Source organism: Scomber scombrus, chromosome 22 (assembly GCF_963691925.1).
Source record: "Scomber scombrus chromosome 22, fScoSco1.1, whole genome shotgun sequence".
NCBI classification, from domain to species: Eukaryota; Metazoa; Chordata; class Actinopteri; order Scombriformes; family Scombridae; genus Scomber; species Scomber scombrus.
In genome coordinates this window covers 14454595-14476197 of record NC_084991.1, presented here as the reverse complement: position 1 = coordinate 14476197, position 21603 = coordinate 14454595, and the positions used below count along the sequence as shown (strand labels likewise).

At 38.5% G+C, this 21603-nt stretch overlaps 1 protein-coding gene across 1 annotated transcript in view; it reads right to left on the bottom strand.

Annotated features, from left to right (window-relative positions):
- The window catches only part of LOC134004297 (liprin-beta-1-like), a 31182-nt gene extending 30559 nt beyond the window's left edge, over positions 1-623 (bottom strand). The window contains exon 1 of the mRNA XM_062443521.1: positions 520-623. The gene's annotated coding sequence lies outside the window, so the exon portion shown is untranslated. The remainder of the gene's footprint in view (positions 1-519) is intronic.
- Positions 624-21603: the final 20980 nt, after the last annotated feature.

The following is a 21603-nucleotide window of genomic DNA, read 5'->3' as shown; positions in this document are numbered from 1 at the left end:
ATTTAAGTTATTTCTTGTGTGTATTTTAGTATACATGAAATTGAAGCACTATGAATCACTTACTGACTTTGTTGAGGAGCATAGTAAATATGCCATAAATTTTAAAATAACAGTCAAATAGCAAATAAATGACCTAACTATGATGACGTTAACTGATACCGAAGCAAAAAATAAGAATAATAGTAAACACACAAAACAATAAACTACAATAACTTCAATTTGAACTCAAATAACACCACAGATGCTGTAATTATAGTAAGTAGCTACCCACAGAGAGATAGCTAAGTGGCATAATTGATACTCAAAAGTATTTTTAACAACAGATAAAAAGCTTAACTTTCTTTTTATAAATTCAATGTTGAAAGTTAACACAAACACATTATATTTAGCTTCGTTAAGTCTCATTTTATACGGAGTTTAAACAGAAAATCAGCGCGTTTTGTCAACACTTTTTGAAGCCAGCAGTCCCTGCGAAGTTTGGATAAAAAAAAAGTTAAGTGAAAACTTCGGTGAACTTACAGTTTTCGACCAAAAAACGTGGAAAAAGAGGGATTCAAGCTTTTCTCCAGTAGCCTTACTCCAAAACACTTTCTGCAGTTTTCAGCGGAGCTTCATTGTCGGCGTCCAGCTTCCCATTGAGTTTCTGTGAGAAGTGAAGTTTTCATGCCAAATGAAGATAAATGCTGCGTTCAGGTGCTCCTCGGACTTTTTAAGCTGTGATGTGCAACATGGGCGCTAGAAAGAGGATGTGTTGTATTTTGCACCAGATGTGTTGCTGCTCCAGTTTATTCCCTAAAACTACTAACATATAGATTTACCTGACCTGTTATTAGATTTAATACTTCTAAATTACCTTTCTAACTAACGTACGTCACTTTACGTGGACAGCAACTAATAATTACAACCCAACACCATATTGAAAATTACATGAGCAAAAAAAAATAAAATGTAATGTGTTAATTAGTGAAATGTTCCTTGTTATCACAGCGTATATAACGTCAACTTTCGGTAAGTCGTGTACTAAAATGTGTTCTGTGTTGTTGTTAAATTTTAATTTTACACAGAAGGGAATCTCATTTTTCCGTTTATTCCGACATCACTTGAAGGCCACAAAATACATGGTCTGCGTCAAGCTAAAAACATTGAGGGAGGAAAATGTAAGGAGCAGGAGTCTATAATGATAATGCCGGAAGTTAGACGATTTTTCCTAAAAAATAAAAACCATATCACTTCAAAGTCTAAAATATTTAATTGTGAAAAACAATAACAACCAAATGTTATTATCAGAATCAAACTTTTACTATGTATAATGGCTGAAAATTCATTAAACTTTGAAAATTATGTGAATACCATGAAGGCAACATCATCAGTGATCATCAGTGTCATCTGTAAAGCTTGAAATTGAGTTTAGCAGCTTATCTAACACACTGCTGATGTCGTGGGCAGCAACAAAAAGGCTTTAGATTATCACTTGTGATTAACATTAAAAGGTCTGAGATTGAGGTTGGAAAAAACAACTACAGATGCTTAACCTGATTGAAGTCATACTGCCTTCACCCAAGTTCAACTCAGCAGTGCATTAAATTAAAAGAGTTGAGTGCCAATAATATTATCTAATAATCAGTACTTTATGAAATGCATTAGACTCAGTGATTTTCTGATAAATCTAAATCTAAATTTCTGACCTGGCCTGTAAAGTGTCTTACCACATGATCTGAATACACTGCTCGTTAAAATAACAGGAATTTGTGACAAATGCTCCACCGTGGCAGGGTTTTTCAGTGTTTGAGCCACCTTTACATGACTTACTCTAAAAAGTTCACACATCACACAATGGGTGAAAAGCTCATGTTTGCATTATGAGAACTTGCATGACAAGTATATTTACTTATATGCCCTCAGTGCAATTATTAAATACCCTAAATAACCCTTACATACGGTTCATATTCTGACTCATAATTAGTGTCCACACCAAGTCACATTAATAAATTCCCTATCAGTTACAGTTAATAATACATGTTTGATTAATCTTATTATCTTATATTCTGAACAGTATGTAAGAGTTAAAAATCATAAAGAAGAAAACACATTGTAAGGCATAAATCATTGTCAAATTACTTTTCACAGTTAAACTGACTTTTTACTATCAAATATTAGCAGCTGTCACAGTATTTATAGCATGAACGTAAGCTGGACTTAAGTGGTGAGATAACTGAGGGTAGTGCACAAAATAGATAGCTGAACTATAACAAAGTGGTCAGTGCGTGGGTTGGGTGGGAGCAAACTGACAGCAAATCACATTACACTGTGGGCAAATTAAAGCCCCATTCTTAGCGATAAAGGTCAGTTTCATTCTCAGTCCAATTTAGAATTATCGCCTGTTGTTTGCTAAAATATATATATAAATAAATACACACACACACTGTAAGTCTATTTGCAAATATCTTCTCTCTTCAACAGCCAAAGTTGAAGCAGTAGGAGCTTGATGTAGAGTTTGATGCAAAAACAGGCACATCAACCAGCAGGTGGTGTTAGAGGTGTTCTCAAGCTCCTTGGACTATATCCAGAGAAATAGTTGCCTTTATGAAGGAGCCTTGACATTGCCAAACAAACACAAAAAGGTAAATGTACTGTACAGATGTTCCAGCGACATCCTGGAACACAAGGAAAACACTGTAGGAAATGTGACTGCTTGACTGTAGTCCATAGAAAAAGAAAACACCTACATGGTTCACATGGTGTTTGGTTTAATCAGAGTATGAAATTTAACAGCACAGACTATCTGAGAGAGAGAGGGAGAAAAAAGGTGATAATGGTGTAGCAGCCCGCAGTGCAGTATAATGAATGTGTACTAAGATTAACTACATGCTTCCATACAATATTTAAGGAACTATTCATGTGCATGCAAGTGCTTCCTGTCATTATTCACATTTGATGATCAGTATGGTGCATACTGATTGATGTTGGACAACAGAAACACTCTAAAGCTGAAGACCATTTATAATGTAAAGCATTTCCTAAATTTCCCCTAGGGATCAATAAAGTTTACATCTATCTATCTATCTATCTATCTATCTATCTATCTATCTATCTATCTATCTATCTATCTATCTATCTATCTATCTATCTATCTATCTATCTATCTATCTATCTATCTATCTATCTATGTATCTATCTATCTATCTATCACAGTGTATTGATGTAAAAAGCAGGCATATCACTGAATGAGAGGATTAGTCAGGTGAATAAAGGCTGAGCATGTTTTTTTTAATTATATACTACTATATACTTTACAACACTTGGCAAATATGGATATAACCATTCATAGGTCTACATGTCCAGATTTTGCAGCTGTTGAGGGGAATCTTGGTGAGCTTTTTGACTGGTGGTGAGACACAGCACACAAAGCAATATAGTATATCAAACGACAGGTTTTTTTTTCAAATCTGTCTTAAAACAACAGTCAAGTGGCCAAATGAACACTGACACATTTTTCTTGCTGCAATCATGTTCATACAGGCCTTTAGAAAATCCCTTCATTTGTATGTAAGTGATAAATCCAAAGTCCTCCTTCTGTGCAAGCATGTATTCAAAAGTTTACTTGAAGCTAATATGAGGCTTCAGCTATCCAAATGAGTCAAATCCAGTCAATATTTGTCAAAGTTACAGTCTTTTTAGTGCCAAATTTCCTCTTTTTGTTACTATACTTCCACTGCAGCTGAACAGGAAAACACTGTCCGTCAAGACACAAAGAGGAAATTTTGCTCAAGAGTGTAACTGTGAAGAATTGATTAACTGAGACTGCTGAAGCCTCTTATTGTCTTAAGATAAACTTTTAAATGCAATTTTGCTCAAAGTGAGGTGTATATTTTGGACTGATTACAGCAAGCAAAACATATTTCAATGTTCATTTGGGGGACTGACTGTTGCCTTTAAGAAAGACTTGGAAAAATGGTGAACTTATCCTTTAAGAGTATATTATTTAAATGTTTTCTAGGAGTTTTGTATGTAATGACTTTAAAACAGGGCCAAAAACTCTGTCTTAACTCCATTTATTAGACTAAATTGTTTCTTTTGCACTATAACTTACATATTACATTTGCAAAGGCTGTAAAATGTTATGTGTATATGCAGTTGTATATTACTTGTTGTCTATGTGTGTGTAGTGTGGAGGGGCTACAACTGAATTTCATTGTGCAATCCTGCAATGCATACTGACATTAAAAATGAACCTTGAACATCTGTGATTTTTTTTAGCAATTTAAACAGGTCCAGTGTTGTCTATTTTTACCTGTTGGAAAAACAACCGAGCCGAAAGCTTTGCAGGTAAGATTAGGAATGGGTACACTCATTGTATTTGTGTGCATGAGCTAGAAAAATTGCAAAAGAAAAAGTGTAACAAAAATGGGAACAATTTTTAGAAGTGGTTGAGACTAATGGAAGCGTACAGGTTGTTCTAAGTTGAATACAACTTATTTTCGAACATATAAACGAACAATAAACATGAGAAATGTCCAAGCAACAGCCACCCACACCTTTTGTGTCGACTGAAAACAATATTGAGGGGGACAGATGTTACTTTCTACGGACTGGTTATCCCAAAATAACCCTCATTTCCAAACAGATATCACTTTACATTAATACAGTGAAGAGTAACATGCTGATTATCAGGATATGGGAGACCTGAGTACATTAGAATATATTATAAAAATATTCCATATATATTTATTATAGTCCTTGTGAATTCCATGCACATACACATGATGTATTCTCCTATAATAGTCTCAGTGCTGCTCTGGGAATACAACGTGGTTCAGTATATGGTGGCTTATATGTTTAACAAAAACGACTCCCTTAAGGCATATTTCAGTGTGTCCATGTCTGGGGGGAAAACGTCCCTGTGCCTCTAATTATATAGCAATAAACGATGTAAAAGCAATTACTAATTTTCAGACTTTTATGATTCTTAAAGTACAGCACTCACTATTGTGGTAATCAACTGGAATTCTGAGTCTGATCATTTGAAGGGAAATTATGTGGCTGAAAGCTTTGATTCTGCAGCCAGCTGTCATTCTGGCCTCATGAAATGTTTTGGCTATCTAGCACAATCTCTGGAGACAATGTCCCAAGGCATTCAATCATGCAGCATAGTGATTTTAGTGGCCATGGCAACCTCGCTGCTTGGAAGTACAACCCTGTAACAGTTCTTAATTTCTCTGCGAGACGAGAGAGCCAGAAGCATCTCAAAACCAACATGACAGAGCTGATGTCAAGTTGTTCATGCTGAAGCTGGAGTGTGAGGCTCCAGGCTGAGGTCAAGTGTTCATGTTGGTGCACGTTAATGGATGTGAAAGCACTCAGGTTACAGAAATATCCAGCAGTGCAAAAAGAGATCGTAATTCATATTTGACTCACCTGCAGTCCTAAAAGCTGCACTGTATCCTCCACATGGAGAGATATGTGTAAGGAGGCAGTTGTAGCACTATGTAGCTTCAAATACGTCTTTCATTGTCTAACAATCAATAGGCAAGCACAATTCTAAAAGCATTTTTCCGCAGACATATTGTTGGATAAATGTCAAGTCCACATACAAATATCCAGTAGTACCAAGATGAGGTTTGTGGAGGGCCAATCTGTGTTTGACCCTTCACAGAGCTGTTATTGTCACCAGGAAGTCTAATAACTACAAAAGCTCCATGGATACACAAGTCCAGCAAGGCTGCATAAGGACACGTACTGTAAATCCAGATTTTTACTCTCTTTATAACTGCATCTTTTTATGCTTTGTCGCCTGCTACCACTGCAGTTCTCCCTCCTTTTATGTGAAGCCTTACATATTATTTCTCTTCGCAGGGGCCCTCTCTTCACCCAGGAGGAAAATGTAAAGAAACAACAAATATTTACCATGTCAGAAATACTCTCCGTAGACTTAAAACATGATTGCTGTTATTAGTCCTTGGAGGCATTTCTAAACAGGCTAAAGGTACATGTAACCCAGGGCAACAATGTGGCTCATTGACATATTTTTAAACAGTTTTTGGACAATAATAGAGGCACAGAATAATGCAATATATTACTAGTAAGTATGAAGTCATTGTTGGGTAAGCTTTGCATTTGTTGAAATTAAGACAAATATAGAAAATCAGCACTCTTAACCTTTAAATGTCAAAAACTGTGACTCCTAAAACCAAAAATAGATACTTTACATTTCTTTTTGTGTGCAGATGATAACAAATGAGATGCGACCTGTAAATAAGTTATTAGGGCTTTGGAGATGCTGGAATAGAGACATGACTGAACTGTCTGTTTGCCCCTATTTCAGGTATTTATGCCAAGCTAAGCTAATCACCTCCTGGAACACAACGCTGACATATTATCACCATTTCAGTTGATATGGCAAACCTGCTAGCAAACAGATGCCTATTTATACATCCAGAAGATAAAGAGCAATATTCATTTGGAGTATTATTTCTTGCCATCTGGATATAAGTCCAATATTCACTTTCATTTTAGTTCTGTTTTTGGCCTCCAGAAATCTCCTGAGGGAAATATGTCTCTGAGCAGCGAGTAAGTGAAATTGTGGGCCAGAAACCCCAAACAGTGACCTGAACGCCACTATAAAGCTTCATAGAGGGGCTGCAGTGTCAGGTGATAATTCTCTGTGGGTTCATATGTGGCAGGTGCTCCACTGATAATATAAATCTGTGATTACATTAGCAGATTTTCCACAAAGTTGAACTATTTCTATAAATCGGGGGAGCAGAAACTGATGAAGATAAAGGACACATATGCCGACCCCCAGCTTAAACATACAGTCACAAGAGTTTGTCTCAGACTAAAGAAACTCTTAAAAGTTAAGTGACCATGTGTTACACCCTTTAATAGAAGAAGATACAACTTGGGTTAGAAACAACAGCGATTGTCTCAAGCCTGCATTTTAAATGAAGACAGAGACAAAGGGCTCCCCCTATTGGCTGTGTAGCTGAAGTGACATCACTAACTAAATTCTGAACTTCCACCTTTTGTCGTAGTCAAAATGATATAAGACAGTAAAAAACATGAACACACAAAACATTATATATCACAAAACTCAAGAGTGCACTGATTTATACTTTGTATGATACCCACGAAACACATCCATGGAAAGGTACACCAAACCTTTGGCTTACTATAGCTACCTGCAGCGAAATAAGTAGTAATTCCTAGCCAAGCATCTTAACTTTTATAACATTTTAACACTCACTAATGAGATTTTTAAACACACTTAACAGTCTATCTAATCGTCGCTAGTATGATTTGCATTCAAAACAGACTGAATATGCTGTAAAAACACATTGGTAATCTGTGACATTTCCTTAGGCATCAAATTCATTTCTAAATTTCTTTCCCACAGCTTTTTTCAAATAGTGCATTACAACATAAACTGTTTTCTGAACAGTTCAATACAGTATAATATATTGTAGGCTCATGTGCTTTGTATCCTAAACAGTCCATCAATACATGTGAATATGCTCAGCTTTTGAAACACTCCTGTACCTACTGTATGAGTGTAATTTGCTCTGTAAATAGTCCATAAAATGGTGAGAGTGTGTGAATAGACTCTCTTTTTCAAAAGAGTCCATTAAATGTATGAATGAGTGTTTTCTGTTTTCTCAAAAATGAATAGTAGAAGTGTGCGTTTGCTATACCTCTCCATGATAGTCTCAGTGTCAACAGGCGTTCTGGAAAGGCTGTTAGCATCTGTATTCTCTCTACCTCAACAGTACTTGTTAGTGATATGAAAACTACCCACACACATCCAGCAGCATTAGGTTTGGCTGTTGATAACACATACGTTTGCAGATTATTGTCTGTGCGCACAATGCAAGATGAGCCAATCAGATAGTCTCTAAATTGTTCACACACAGCCCACTTGGGAGCCAGGATTTTTTCAGAGTATGCATGATGCATATGTGATGACTCGCATTTTCCCTGATATAAGACTGCACAGAGGTCCTGATAGGAGGCATCTGTGTGTCGAGTGAAGAGGTCTGGGAGTGCAAGGATTGGCATCAGATACTCTTTCAGTTTCTAGAGTAGCTGTTGGTGATTTTTAGTTCATGGGATTGGAGAGAATCTGTTTTGTCTTTGCACCTCCATTTTTTGACCTCTGTGCATCTTGGGAGGCTTTCAGGAGGTTGTAGAGGAAGCCAGCAATGCGGGAGAAATCTCTAATATATTGTCTGTAATAGCTCAGGAGACCCATGATAGCTCTCAGCCCCCCTGCAGTGTGTGGTCCTTTCTCTTTGAGAGCCCTCACTGCAATGGTGACAGCTGGGTCAATCTTACTGCCCTCTGCTGATATGATATGACCAAGGTAGTGTACGTCCCACCTAAACAACTCACAATTGCCCGGCTTTAGCTTCATACCATGCTGTCTAAGCTGCATGAGCACTGGACATCCCCAACATGAGCTGAAAATGACCTGCTCAACATCATCAAGATATGGAATATAGATTTTTATCCCTCAAACCTTCCAGACAGTTTCTATATGTCGCTGGAAGGCAGCAGGCGCATTCAGCAGACCAAATGGTATCCCGATCCAATCGTACAAACCCCAGGGAGTCACAAAAGCAGTCAGGTGTCTGCTTTCCTCAGCCATGAAGCCCTGATGATAGGCCTTCCCTTGGTCTGACAGGGAGAACCAAAAGTTGTCTCCCAGGCCATCCATGATATTTCTGAGCCTCACATTTGGCAAAATTCCCCTCTCAATTTCTCATCTATAATGCTTAAGTCCCATAGAGACCTAGTCATTTAACACTGCATGTAACAGTTAATTGGATTTTTTCCCCCCTAATTAGTGGGACTTGTGTCTTTTGTTTTGGTGTATTGGCTTGATTTGCCTCACATGAGATTTGTGCACAGTGATTTTTATGAGCAGTCCAATGTTCAACCTAGCAGGACTTGGAACAGTAATTTTTTTTGCATGATGCACATTGTCAGGGTTTAATTTGATCCTCTTTCCTGCCACAATATGTACAGCGTTGGGATGATGTTGTGGGACAAGACCCACCCTGTCCTGTGACCTTTGTCTGTTTAAAGGATTACCACTAAACTGTCTTGTTCTTCTCATTCTGTAGCCAGCCAGAGTTCGTGTTCGTTGCTGCCACACCCATAGCAAAGCAAACAGTCCTCATTACTGCTTTACTGACAAGTGAAACATTTCCTTCTGTGCCGAGAGGCTGGTGTAGAGAATGAGAGCTGGATGGCAAAAATGTTTCAGTACTGAGTATGGTTGTCTTACTGACCATAACCTGGCATGGACCACTGTCCTTGTGGTGGCAGCTGTGGCGGGCAGCAGGGGGTGGACTGTCATCTGCTAAATGACATTGTTTTGTGTCTGAACGAGTCTCTGTATGGACTCTTAAATTTGAGAAAAACCCTTGCTCTCAGGTCTTTCAGAAGTGTTGGACTGCATGCAGTCTATTCAGTTGGAGGTGCCTCACTAACAGTCTGACACTCATTTATTTTATCCCTGAAGCAGAGAAGTTCAGCCATACTTTTATCCACCAGTTTCTCTGACTCCTCACTCTGCAGGTGGCTGCTTATCAGTGAAATAAGTGATATTCTGCTCTTGCCACACACAAATTACACACTAAAAGTCTGACCACAAAACTCTGTGGCCGGTGGTGTCATTGTGGGTGACTCAATGGAATATCTGACAAACGATGTGCTGAGTGGAGCAGCCAGTGACAAACATTTTGTGGGCAACTAACCTGCTGACCATGAGGGGAGTGAGGCTGGAGCGACTGCGGTGTTAGAATTATCTGCACTGTGCGGCTCACTACGTTTGTATTGTAGTTATGCTAATGTTAGTTACAAAACAAGAATATACCACATTGCAAACTAAGAAAAATTTAAGTTAGAAACAACAGAAACTGTTCAGCTCTCAAGTCAGTGTGATGACTGCAACTCACACTGAGAGCTCCCCCTATGGGCAGTGTAGCAGAAGTGACATCGTAGACCAAATTCTGAACTTTCCCTTTCTATTCTGGTCAAAATAAAATACAACATGACATCATATTAAACAATACTCAAATATACATTGATTTATACTTTATAAAGTACCGGCTACACATAAAGGGGGTAAAGAGCAACTGGAGTGACAAGATTCAAACTCTCCTTGCCATCAAGGTTGCAGAACTTGCCGAGATCAGATGTTAAAAGGTTGAACGAGCGCCTCATTAGCCAAAAGTTGAGAAATGAGATGATGAGACAATTTCATTTCATCATTCAGCTCCCTGCTGATGAGGGCCCGGAGATCACATTCCTTAGTTATTTCTTTATTTCTTACATAACACACCTGACAGGGTGATAATTAATGAGATGAGTGCTCAGGTGGCAGGGTCCCTGAGGGTCCCTGAGACCCCCTCAGTGACAGGTTCAAATCCATGGCCTAATGTACACCCGTTTGGTAAAGTGGTATTCATAAATGTACTTTGAAGCATCATCACTGCACCGTAGCTCACTTTTCTCTCCCATCTGCAAGAATTGTATCCCACAATATCAATATCTTTACATTCCCCAAATTATATTATTTCCCTCACTACATATTGAGCATTCACCCAGCATGCATTACATTAATTCTATATACAGTTACAGAAAGAGCAAGGGGATCACTAATCTAATTTGACAACTGATTTACATACTGTGACAAGACACCAGCAACCACCACCATGACTGCAGGCATTAAGCTCTGCATTTCCATTCCTAGGCTGCTGAAAAGAGCCATTCATTCTGTTGTGTCAAATGGATGCCATCCAAAGTGGTACTAACAATGAAAGAGAACACACCACAAATAGTTTTGTCCATCAGCCACAGAGAACCTCCTGACATCCCATAATTATTCCCTATTTGTCAGGAGGCTAATAATAAAGCAGCGGCTGCCCTGCAGGGAGCCAATTGAAATTTTGCGCTCAGAGATGTGGAGAAGCCACGACAATGTGAAGAGGCCAAGAGAGATGGGCTACAAATGAGCTGCTGAGTGCCAATGACTGACTGCATCGGTTCATGTTGAGTCAATAAAAAATAATGGTAAGAGAAAAGCTAATTATAGTTTTAAATTGTCAATATGGTTGTTTTTCTTATATGTGTATCCATTCTTACACACCACCACTGTGCTAGAGATTGTGTGAGCTTCCTAACTTTTTAGGAAACTTCAATTTAATAGAAATCACCTCAGACATTGGTCTTATTGATTCCACAGAAAATAATCTCCTGGATATCCTTGTTCCTGTTGTAGCAAACTGCATGGCAATTATAGAGCAACTGAAATCAAATTCCTTGTCATTTTATTTTTTAACAATATTCACCATCCATGTTTCCTCCTACTTTTGTCGCTAATTCTGCCTCCTAAAAATGACATCTGTATACCTTCCAATAGCAAATATGTATTTTAAAGAAGTACAATGCTGCAGGGTTATGTTTTGTATCAATAAAATGAGTAAACTTTTTATTGCAGCTGCAAAAAGTTTATCACTGAGTGTATCTGTAAAATCTAAAACAACTCAAGCTACACTGCAACATGCACATGTGACATGTCACTCTCTCCATATCGTCGAGTAAATGCATCCTCCCAATTTGGTGGTCCATTTAAGCCCCAATTTTCTCATCTCTCCCTCTGCAGCCAATGCCGCTGCTGCCCTGCACCACAATATTGCTGCCTTCTCATTCAGCCACCACCACCCCAGCATCCACCTGCATGCTCTGGCTACGGGAAAGATATCACTCCCCAATATCTCTGTGCAAACATATTCTGTGGGGATTGATGAGGTCAGAGCCTTTATGCCAAACTCTAACTATATTTTGCTTGCTGTAATAAAAATTTCAAACATGAGAGGTCTGACTGAACTGTCATATATTTTTCTGCAATATCTGCTTTTGGCACCTTTGTTGGCTATTTTTAGGCAACTTAAAGCAGGTGGTTAAGGTTAAGGAATAGTTAAAAATTAACAGTGGCATGAGACACAACATTTTGGCAGGATGGACTTCTTTTGCTTTGCAGTTTCAGCAGATCTAATATGAGAATAGTGCCAAGTTTGACAAATACATTTGTTCCTTTTAAACCAGCACACACAATGCAGATTGTCTCTAAAAGCAATTGACATGACAACTTAGACCCTCCCTGCCTGTCTGATAAAAGCCGACATCTTTTAATCTTCATGACCCTGGTTCTTGACAGAGGCTTTCTGTTAAAAGTAGGTGTCAAGTGTGAAGCTCAAGCCAAGATAAGCCTTCAGGACATCTTCAAGGTTGTTTTTTTCCCTCAGATTTCACAAAGCTCCTCCAAGACAACAAAAAACGTTATACAACTATTTTCACATGCGGTCCTCGTGAGGCATAATCTGACCCTCATATGTAAAATCAGTGAAGTTACTCTCTAAAAACTGTACTACTATTATTTTCAGTGAATATGGTGTAATTATCCGCCCAGGGGGGAATGTAGTTGTTGCAGTGGTGACAGCTTGAAATACATATTAAACTTCAAAAATATTTTAATTATGGTTATGATTTCATAGATTGGCCATTAATATGTAAAAAAAAAAATGCTTTGATAACATGTGCAAAAGTGCAAAATGTAAAATACATATTTATACGAGGTAGACTCTAATTACAGTCCTGTGGCAAAAACATAATGAAATGCAAGTGAAAACAGATGTATGTGGGAGGATGCATATGTTCATGCACAGTTTGTTACATATTTGTGATTATGTCAGCATCATCTCCAATATCGTAATGGAAATACTGTCGTGGTGAGAAATAAGCCTTGACTGAAGCTATAAGAAACCGATTTTCGCATTTAACTGCCCATGTCTGGCCATGATTGTGGTTCACTAAATTGTAGTCGTATCCAGATCACAGCATGAAGCCAGGAAGCTTGTTTATTTGTCTGAGGATTACATTTAACATCCACCAATCTTTATCGACTAACCACCAATCCCCTTTATGGGAGCTAACAACAGCCTCATTGTCAGCGAAGCTCAAAGGCAACCTATATTTCTCTTAAGAACTGAAAAAGTTTGATGGCTGTTAGAAAACCATGACTCACTGAAAAGCTTTGATTTACCTTGAGTCACCTTTTCCATTCTAGTGCGTCACACGGAGACAAACATTATCGCACCTTTCTAGAGAAAACGTCACAATTCACAACAAAAGACAGAAGACACAAAAGAACAGGGGGAAAAAATACAAAGTCCTGTCTAACAGCTGTGTCTGTGTTGAACTACTTTTTAGCCCTTTATTGTGTTTTTTTAACAGCTTTGTGGAGTCCAGTTAGATTTTTTTGGGGCAAAGTACCACAGGAAGAGGATTCATCACTTAAAAAACACCACACAGATAAGTCTAGTCCTTTAAAAATGTCATGTTTCATGTGTATGTTACATATAAAATACTTTATTTATAGGGTTTTATGCATTGCCCTTATTCATAAAAACACAGGGAATAGAGAAAATGTCAGAAGATTGTTGAAAGTGCATTTTGTTCTGTAAATCTTGTTTGGTAGAGCATCATAATTACACATCTCTGTGTTGAAAAAACAATGTTTTTGTTTTTTAGTGGCTAAAGGAACAAAGAAATGCAGCAAAAATGTTCCCCATTGCTTTATACTACGAGAAAATAGACCAAAAGGGTATAAAAGCATCCACTGATATTTAATTCACAGGGTGTCCTTCAGTTTTACGCCTGGAGCATGAAACAACCAACAAAACCCTGACGAGAAGACCTCAGAGACCTGCTTGCAGTATCAGTGGTGTGGGAAAGTGTCTCGTCATGAAGAGCTCTAAAGAAAAAAACAAAAAACAAATTGGTGGACAATCAGTGCTGGGGAAATCGAGAAACCTAGATTTCTTTAGGCTTTCCATCACCTTCGGAACAAGCTGCAGCATGAAAGGAACAAAACAGAATTAAGTTGTGGGAAATGATCTGCCATGGAGCATGAGGAGCATGACATGAGACACTACCTACCCTAAAGTGATCAGGTGTCTGAATTTAACACTTAGCTCGTAGATGTGGAAGAAAGCAGGCTGACGAGACTGATATTTGTTCTGATAAACAAGTTATTGGCTCTTGGGTCTAAAGCTGTGTGCAGTGTACAGGTTGTTCTACAACTCCTGGGTTTGGTGAGGTTTAATAACAAAAAGCTCTACATTTGTTTGTTCTGAGAATCTCTGTTTGCTCAGAGCAAAGGACAGTAGTATGAAGTATGGACTAAAACAAAACTGCACAAATTTAGGATGACAAAGAATGAATATGGTATTGAGAATTATAGCGTATATAATTTGTCTAAAAACTAAAGTCCTGACATCTGTTTTTTTCAGCTTACTGTTGAAACTGGACAGGATGTCAATCTAGGAGAAGAAAAGCAGATTTGTTCAATGTGCTGTGTATGATGATGAAATGATGACACAGAAAATGAGTTCCATTTTTCTCTGCTGTCCTTTGTACTGGGAACTGCACAGGACTGAGACTTGAGAGACTAATGGAAGTCTAGATAAAAAAAATAAAAAAAAACATAATGGATGACGCACAAAACTGAGTTGGCTGTTCACATATGAATCATATAAATTAACTAGCTTCTTAGAGAAAGCCTCGGAGAAGAGAAGAAAAGCGCTATATTGGGATGATCTGTAGATGTAAAGCAATTACTTTGTTTTGTTTTCTCTTCCCACATGCCTAACCTAAACTTCTCAGCTTTGGTTGACATGAACCAAAGTAATTAATAGGTTGACTGATTGACTTTTTTGCAAAAGTAATTGGTTCAACTCCCTGTTTTTTTTTTTTTTTTTTAACCTTTTTCTGCAAATATGGAGTTTGGTTTTGCTGCAAATGCTAAAAGAAAACAACCTTCCCAATTATGCTAATACACTGAATATACCAGGTATATTATATTCCTGTTAAAACAGGCCTAACTACAAAAAGTTAAAAATACTGACGTCAATTTTTGCCAAAAATGTGATATCATATCATATCATATCATATCATGTATCATATCATATAACTTGTTGCTTTTAATCTTTTAGACATTTCTTTACTTTCTTTCTTTTTTTACATTGTCTTCTCTTTGGCTTATGTTTCTTTTTGTGCATCACTTCTGTTGTTTTACTTTTTACATGTCATTTATAAAGCACAGAGGGCTTTCTATATCCAGGGCCCTGACAACAGAGACCCATAGGTTCACATCCTGAATCTTGGTTGTGGTTAGGTTTAGGCAACAAAAACACTTTGGTATGTATTAGTAAAAGATTGTGGTGGGACTTAAATGTCAATAAATATTTTGTCTTTGGAGACATGGAATATTTGTTCTGTATTAAACCAAGACCTTGATATTTCAGTAACCAGCCCTAGTGCTGTGAGTTCTTTACTGCAGGATTGGATATTTTACCAAACAACTAGGTACATTGTCTGTGAACATTTCACTCATATGTTCAGTATCAACATGTTTGCCAAATACATTAACCAACAACATTTTCTCTATTTGTGGAGAGAAAACTAAATTTAGCCAGCGTTACATTTCTCGCAAAACGTATTTGCTGTTTCAATTTAGTCTTATATAAACTAAATTTCCTGGAGACAGGGTTGGCAGTTGTCATGGTGATGGATCTGTTGATCTGAAGCTGTTATATCACTCAAGGTGCGACTTCAATCAGCAGATAAGGACAACAGACAGATGTAAACACAGTTAATAATTTGAAAACAACAATACATATTTTGTCATAAACAGAACCTCGTATGAAGTAATGAGTTGTCATCTGACAGTAAACAATATGATTAATGATAATGATACTGAGGCAGTGAAGAGAGAGATTGAAATGAATAATATTTATTCTACATTAAATGTGTGGTTTTTAATATTAATGTTTTAAAAACATGCACACTGTGTTTATGTGCATACCTGATACAGTCACTGACTAATTGGACAGTTTCCTGAGACAAAAGCATCTGTTTGCTTTCTCTTCTGCCAGGTAGTGCAGAGGAAAAAACCTAGCAACAGGAGCAGACAGACCTCGTCGCTGTTCTCCAGATTTTCAACGCACAAACCACAAGCAAACACACACACACACACACACACACACACACACACACACACACACACACACACACACACACACACAAGCATCCCTTGCAATTCTCAGTTGGGTAGACAGGACACGCTGTGCCATGAGAAGCACATTACACACCGCAGTGACCTGAACACGTTCCACCCTGTTGACCATTCCAATAGAAAAACCCAGATGAGTGTATTCTGGCCATTGCAGATGTTTTAAAAATTGACCCAATTTTCTATGACACTGTGTGGGTTAGAGGGGCTTGGCAAAGCCAACCGCATTTGATCAAAAAGCACACAAGCAAATGATTCATCTGTTAAACTGTGTCCTTTATGCTCTCGAACTAAATTTGCACCATTTAAAGCCTTGTTGTTTATGCTCTGAAGCTGTTATCGCTCTGTCCCTTGTTAAAAAACATAACCTGGAAGGTAACTGATAAAAGATGTTGTTTGGTTGTGCTTCTTAGAAAGCACAGGCCTGCAAGAGGCTGTGGAGGATCATGGGTAATGTCAGCTCTTTCTATGAAAAATCACAAACTGAACAATTTGTGGATTATGTTATTTTCTGATTTGATGCTCTGTTCACAGTGTGCTCCAAAACTGTTTTTATTTAACAACAAAATGTCTGAAGTGAAATGCAGAAGTACACTCAGCAGCTGGTAGTGCCACTTCTCGTACACATCGGTTTCATCTGTCATAAACAACTGGATGAATAAGATATTATTTCATTTGAGTTTTTGAGAGAGACCGTAGAAAAGTGTTAGACTTACAAAAAGCATACAGAAAAATACAAAAAAATAAGATATAAATGGTTCTAATCAATGCAGAAGAGGTCAAGCCATCCTAACTTTTAGTCCATTATTTAGTCCATTACTCAAGGCACACACACAGTCAATTACAGATATCAAACCACCCAGCACTGTGGCCCCAATCAGCTCTGCTTGCTCTCCCTAACAAGCTCAACTTCTTCTACACTCATTTTGACCAGGAAAATAAGGAGGCCATCCTCAAAGCAGATCTACCACCTGATGAGCTCTGATGGAATACCTGGCTGTGTGTTTAGATCCTGTGAAGAGAAGCTGTCCGGTATCAGGCGCAAACAATTAAAGGACCCACAAAGCAGAAGCCAGGCAATAAAGAGTTCACGGGTTTAATCGGAAACAGGTCGGTACACAGGTAATCAGTCCAACAGGCAAATGTATCAAAATCGGCAGGCAAAAAGGTAAGTGAATGGCAAAAGCAAAGGTCGACACACACGAGAAACTAAATACAAAAATGCCGGAACTCTGACAAAGGTAAAGAAGATCTGGCACAGAAGGAGGGGAAGACACAGACTAAATACACTAGGAGAGGGAAGACAATGAGACACAGGTGCAACAAATTAGGGCAGGGGGGGGGGGTGACAGTCACACTGGTGGGAAACTTGACAGGAAGTGGATCTGAAATGAGACAAGAGGTGACTAAAATAAAACAGGAAACACAAATAATGAAAACAACAGCCGGGGTCTTTATAGACATTTTCCATTTGTAAGTGGCCCAGGTAGTTGTGTCCACAAGTTTCAAGACTGCCTCCATTGTGCCAGTGTCAAAGCACTCGACTGCTACGACCCTGAATGACTTCTGTCCTGTCGCACTCACCCCCCATCATTAAGTGCTTCAAGAGACCGCTTGTTTCACACTTCACAATCCTGAATGTGTATTTCTGTAGTACTCAACTCCGCCCTAATCCACCAGCACAGTCACAACTCGCACTCCACAATGCCATTCATTGACTTCAGTTCAACATTTAACACTGATGATATGATCCCCTCCGAGCTGATCTCTGAGCTGAAGTTTAGCCAGTTTGGTATCACCACATCTATCTGCAACTGGACTCTGGACTTTCTGACTGACAGACCCCTTTGTTTTCTTAAATTAGACAACCTCCTCCCTAATCACCCTGAATACTGGCATGCCACAAAGCTGTGTGCTGAGCCCTCTTCTGTACTCTCTGTTCAGGTGATGATGAGACAACCTACAGGGACAACAACCTGGAGGTTAACATCCAGAAACACTAACTACATTTCATTGGCTTTGTACCCATACTCTGCACAATGACAATAAAGTCTAATCTAATCTAATCTAATCTACCACCATATTAGACTATATTAGACATGTTTCAAACACTCCTCATTATTCGGCAGAACATCCACATTTGAGATGAGGAGTAGGCGCTAACCAAATTTTGATCCTGCCTAGTTTGACAGTTTTATCTGAGTTTTGTGAGCTACCCATATAGGGACAGCTTTCTTTTTTCCCTTTTCTCCAACTTTATTCAGTAAACGACGCATGCACGCATTTGTTTTGGTCTGAGATGTTGGTGCTATGGTGCGACATCTAGTGGCTACATTATGTATTACACCTTTAAATAAAATATACCTGAGCTTGACTGAGCCACATACACATTGTACATATTGGGAACAAGTAAAAGTATGATTCTACTTCCTCTTTGTATTTATTGGCATCTGGCCAGCCAACTTATTGATGCATTACCACAACCTGCTGTGTGGTTATGCCAGTGGATTGGAAGTAAAACAAATAAACTAAACAATAAATATTCTGCCAGTGTAAATTTCATCAATGGCAACTATAAGAAAAAAATGTTAATTGATTACCCTTTTTCCACAACACAGATTACAGAAAAACTAAATGAATGGCAAAATGTATTCCAACTGGATGTTTAAGTTTTAAAGAAAAGTATTAGAACATGTTGAGATGATTCTGATCACAGTGTAATGTCAGTCTGTTATGTCTGTAATGTGGTTACCATTACAATAACTTGATATCTTGTCTAATTTAGTTGCAGTATTTTGGCTTTCACGAAGAAAGCCCCCCCCCCGATTTAATGATCTCACAATCTAATGAAACTGTGTTGGCGAAGTTCAGTGTTTCCAAGTTTGAATCTCCCCTTAAAGGTAGGCACAGCTTGGTAAACAAACCTCCAGTCTTGCTGAGTAATAAATAGAAATCAAAAGGTACATATGCTCAGTGTTATTTCCCACACACACTATCTCTGGTTATTTGCACTTGAAGCACTGTTACCAGTATAAAACCACCCACATCATACTGTGTAGCTCAGGGATTTGGATGAGACTCAGAAATCAAAAGCGTAGGACGTTGTCACATACTGTGCCAGAAGGGTGAAGGATTTCATGCAGTATGATAATAATCATGATACCATAATTACATATAAGGGCATCAATCAGCTGTTATTAATCATCCTGATTATGAAACAAATGTTGATTTAATTCTCAAATTTACAATTTAAGAATTTATCAAAGGCTAAAGCTTATGCAGAATAAATAAAATTAGTTTTTGTTTAATGCAGATCTTCAAGCACACCTTTAAAAAGCACAATCGCTCAAATTTTTGAAAATTAAAGTAAAAGTATTACAGAAAAGTATGAAGATGTGATTAACAAAACGTTTAATATGAAAATCCTCAGACGTGATGAGCCAGTGAGTGGGCGGTGTGGAGCGTAAACTCTCTGTGTGGTTTAAGCCTTATCCAATTCATTCAATTAGCTGTAGCCTAATATGCTATAAGTGGATGAAGTGATATCCCCACTCCACTCTCTGGACGGACAACAAAACGGATCACCCCAGCCTCGCTCTCATCCGCTGACTGATGAGATGAGGCGCGTTTCTGTCAAAAATTTAATTATGTTTATACTGAGCCTCTTCTCCACTGTCTGTCTATAGGAGATCACATTACTGCCTCATTGTGAAAGCTTTGTTCTCCTTCAAACAAGAGACACTTCATTCTTTGCGTAGGTGTGTGAGTGTGTGTGCGTGTGTATGTGTTTTTAAGTGGGATTACAAAGTTTAAAAAGGTACCTGAAAGTGAGTGCAACATTTACATAAATTGTGATGGAGGAGGGAGGATCACTTATCTTGACTGTCATTACAACTGATGACAACTTTTATATCTAACTTTTCACGGCTAATGGACCATTTAGATATATATTACATACGATATCTCAAAGGGGACTGTGCCATACTGTACTGAGATGTTGGATGTTTTTTTTATTGAACAAGGTCAAAGGTCCAAAACCTGAGGAGAACATAATAATAATAATAATAATAATAATGCATTTTATTTAAAGGCGCCTTTCAAAGCACTCAAGGACACCGTACAAGGCACAAAAACACGACAACAGTACATCAAACAATAAAAATCAGGTAAATTTTAGTGCAAAGATAAAGAAATAAATATGAATGTGACTATAAAGTGCATCAGTGCAACAAATAAGCAAGAACATGATTGCATAGTTAGTGTGAGACAGAGTATGCCACTCTGAATAAGTGCATTTTCAGGCGGGATTTAAAGGTGGAAACAGAGTCCGAAGTGCAAATGTCTGGTGGGAGAGAGTTCCAAAGGAGGGGGGCAGATCAGCTGAAAGCTCTTGACCCCATGGTAGTTAAGTTGGCAGATGGGGCAAAGAGCTGGTTGGCGGAGGAGGATCGGAGAGTTCGGGAGGGTGTGTAGATGTGAATAAGTTCCGAGAGATATGATGGTGCCAGGTTGTGAAGGATCTTGTAAGTGAGGAGTAGAATCTTAAAGTCAATGCGGGATTTGATAGGAAGCCAATGAAGTTGCTGCAGGGCAGGAGTGATGTGTTCAATAGAGGGGGTTCTGGTAATGATACGGGCGGCTGCGTTCTGTAAGTAAAAATACTCCCTGCAGGTCAAAACCAGGGCTTCAGTTTAATATCTTTGTTTGCAATGTTACCTCTACTTCCTTCTGTCCCATCAGTTTTGTGAAGGATCAATCAAGCACAGTTGGGGCGTTATGTGAAAAATTGTGAAGGATTTTCCAAAGTGGGCAAAAATTGAAAAAAAAAACGACAGGGGCGGTAGTGTCAAAAAAGTCAAAAATGGGGAAGGGTGGGGGATTGTCCCAAACCTTGCTAAAAGGGGCCAGGGGGCGGGCTGAGTGAGAAAGGAGCAAAATCAAGCACAGTTGGGGTGTTATGTGAAAACTGTGAAGGATTTTCCAAAGTGGGCAAAAAATTGAAAAAAACGACAGGGCCTGTAGTGTCGAAAAAGTCAAAAATGGGGAAGGGTGGGGGATTGTCCCAAACCTTGCTAAAAGGGGCCAGGGGGCAGGCTGAGTGAGAAATGAGCAAAATGAAGCACAGTTGGGGCGTTATGTGAAAATTGTGAAGTATTTTCCAAAGTGGGCAAAAACCATCAGTTCCCGAGTCTTTGTTGTTATGGTTATTCCAGAGGTTGTTCATGTTGTTCACTCACATATTTCACACCATATTGGGTTTGCACATTTGTGGATGCATCTGAAAAGTTTCTATTTCAAGTAAAGAACGAGTAAAAGAAGTGAAATCCTGCCACTACTGTGGACTTGTTTCTGCCAGATATAAACCTGAGGGGATGCATGAAGAGCCAGTATAAAGCCCCTTTCACACTGGAGTAAACCCATTTCCATCTGTCTTTTGTCTTCAGTGGGAAAGGCTACAACAGGCATTC